The sequence below is a fragment of the Crocuta crocuta genome, unplaced genomic scaffold (assembly GCF_008692635.1).
Source record: "Crocuta crocuta isolate KB4526 unplaced genomic scaffold, BGI_CrCroc_1.0 scaffold26, whole genome shotgun sequence".
NCBI classification, from domain to species: domain Eukaryota; kingdom Metazoa; phylum Chordata; class Mammalia; order Carnivora; family Hyaenidae; genus Crocuta; species Crocuta crocuta.
In genome coordinates, this window is record NW_027532249.1 from 17,877,524 (window position 1) to 17,880,733 (window position 3,210).

Consider the following 3,210-nt stretch of genomic DNA (forward strand, 5'->3'; position numbering starts at 1 on the left):
TCCTAATGCCCAATGATGTTGAATGTCTTTTCATGTGCTTATTGACCATTTATTTATCTTCTTGGAGAACTATTTATTCAAATTATGTGCCCATTTTTGAAATGGATTGTTTTTTTTAAATTTTTAGTGGTCAAAAGAGACTCCCCTCAGCCTGGTGATTGAATTGTCTTGGCAGTGTTGTAGAAATCAATTAAGCTTAAATGTGAGAATTTCTGGACTGCTAATTTCTATTCCATTGATCTACATATCTATCTACGTAACACACTGTTTTTATTACAGTAGCTTTGTGTTGAGTTTAATCAGGAGGTATTAGTCATCCAATTTTGTTCTTTTTTAAGATCTTTTTGTCTACCCTGGGTCCTTTGTACATCCATACAAATTTTAGTGTCAGTTTGTCATTTCTGCAAAAAGTGATCTGGGTTTTTTTATAATGTTTATTTATTTTTGAGAGAGAGAGAGTGTGAGTGGGAGAGGGGCTCGGGTGGTGGGTTGGGGGGAGGACCCAAAGCGAGCTCCACATTGACAGTGAGCCCCTTGTAAGGCTCAAACTCACAAACTATGAGATATGACCCGAGCTGAAGTCAGATGCTCAACGGACTGAGCCACCCAGGCACCCTGTCATCTGTGATTTTAATTGAGATTGCATTGACTCTGTAGATTGATGCAGGGAGTGCTGTCTTCTCAGCCACATTGTCTTCCAATCTATGAATATGGTCTATCTTTCCATTTATTAAGTCTTCCTTGCATTTTTCAAGGATGATTTTTAGTTATCAATGAACAAACTGTGCACATCTTTTGTTAAATTCATTCTTAATTATTTTTTGTTTTTGTTGTTGCAAATGGAACATTTCATTAATTTCATTTTTGGATTGTTCATTACTATTTTATAAAAATTCAACCAAATTTTGAACATTAATCTCATATCTTGCAACATTGCTGAACTCATTTATTAGCCCTAATAGTTTTACTTTTATGTATATAATTCCTTAGAATTTTCTATATACAAGTATATGCCTTCTGCAAATATGAATATTTTTTATCACTTCCTTTCTAAACTGAATGGCTTTTATTTCTTTTTCTTATCCAAATTATCTTGGTTAGACTTCCATTACATGATGAATAGAAACGGTAAAAGTGAAAACTTTTGTTTCGTTCCTAATCTTAGGGAGGGAGCATTCAATCATCATTAACTATGGTGTTAAATGTGAATTTTTCACAGAACCATTCATCACATTGAGGAAGTTTGCTTTTACTTCTGGTTTGAGAGGTTTTGTTTTTGTTTTTGTTTTTAAATATGGAATTATTCATGAAATTGCATGTTATCCTTGTGCAAGGGCTATGCTAATTTTCTCTGTATTGTTTCAGTTATAGTATATGTGCTGTCAAAGTAAGCACTGGTGTGAGAGTTTTAATCATGAAAATGTGCTTGATTCTGTCAAATGTGTTTTCTGCACCTATTAAGCTGATCATGTGGTTTTTGTCATACCTTTGTTCTACTGATATTGTATTGTGCATTAATTATCAAATGCTTCAATAATAGTAGAATCTTTGTGTAAATCCCACTTGCACATGGTGTATAATTTGTTTAGGGCTGGATTTCACTTTCTAATATTTTGTTGAGAAATTTTGCATTTGTATTCAGAAGGGATATTACTCTGCAGTTTTCTTTTCTTGTGATGTTTTGCCCGGTTTTGGTATTAGTATAAAACAAGCCTCATGGTATGAACTGGGCAATATTCCTTCCTTTTCTATTTTTTGGGAAGAATTTCAGGTGGACTGTTATTTTTTAAATGTGTTTTAAAATTCACTAGGTAAGCCATCTGAGCCTGAGATTTTCTTTAGAGGAAGTCTGTTCAAATTTGTTATTACTTACAGAATCAGTTTTGATAATATGTGTCTCTAGAAATTTTTCCATTAGGTTAGTTTATCTAATTTGTTGGCATACAAATTTTTATAGTACTCCTTATAATGCTTTTTATTTATAGAGAGTAAATATAGATATTTTATCTCTTTTTAAAAATTTTATTTATTTATTTTTGAGGGAGAGAGACAGAGAGGCAGAGAAACAGGGAGTGAGAGAATCCCAAGAAGGCTCCACACTATCAGCACAGAGCCCACTGGAAACTTGACCCACAAACTGTGACATCATGACCTGGGCCAAAATCTCAAGTGGGATGCTCAACTGACTGAGCCACCCAGGCGTGCCTTGATGTTTTCTCTTTTATTTTGATTTTAATAATTTGTGTCTTCTCTCCTTTTTTTGGTGGCCAGTATGGCTAAATGTTAATTGGGGTGAATTTTTGAAAGAACCAAATTTTGTTCTGTTGATTTTCTCTATTGTTTTTTTTATATTCTTTATTCACTTATTTGCATTGTATTCTTTATTTTTCTTTCCACTACTTGATTTGGGTAGTTTGCTTTTTTCTTTCTAGTTTCCTAGGTGGAAGTTTAGGTTATTGTTTTGAGATATTACTTGTTTTTTAAATATAGGCATTCATAGCTATAACTGTCCTCTATAAATACTGTTTTAGCTGTACCACATGAGTTTTGGTATATATCTCCGAACATTTAGTGTTCATTTTCATTTATCTCAACGTATTCTGTAAGTTTTATTGTGATTTTCATTTTGACCCATTGGTTACTTATTTGCATATTATTTCCACATATTTGTGAATTGTCCTAATTTTCTTTTATTATTTATTTCTAATTTCATTTAATTGCCATCAGAGAACATATTTTAGCTGACTTTCTCTTTTTAAGTTAACTGAGGCTTGCCTAACATATGGTCTATCTTGAAGAATTTCCATGTGCTTTTGAAAAAAAAATGTATACTCTGCTATTGCTGCATAGAATGTCCTATAGATATCTATTAAGTCTACCTGGTTTATAGTACTGTTTAAGTCTTGTGTCTATGTTAATCATCAGCCCAATTCATAGTATATAGTATTGAAGTGGGATTTTGAAGTCTCTAACTCTTAATGCTGACTTGTGTATTTCATCCTTCAATTCTGTCAGTTTTTGCATTATATACTTTGAAACATTTTTGTTTGGTGTATGTGTGTTTTGCACACTTAATTAATTGACATGTTTGTCATTATAAAATGTGCTTTTTTATTTCTATTAATAATTTGTATTGTAAAGTCTATTTTGTCTTATATTAATATAGCAGTTCCAGTTTCCTTTTGGTTTCTGCATACATGGTATATCTTT

General features: G+C 32.1%; 1 non-coding gene across 1 annotated transcript; it reads right to left on the reverse strand.

Annotated features, from left to right (window-relative positions):
• Positions 1-1,288: 1,288 nt before the first annotated feature.
• Positions 1,289-1,395, reverse strand: LOC144243224 (U6 spliceosomal RNA). The gene has a single exon (XR_013338573.1). It is a non-coding gene; the product is annotated as a U6 spliceosomal RNA (small nuclear RNA).
• Between the last annotated feature and the right edge of the window lie 1,815 nt (positions 1,396-3,210).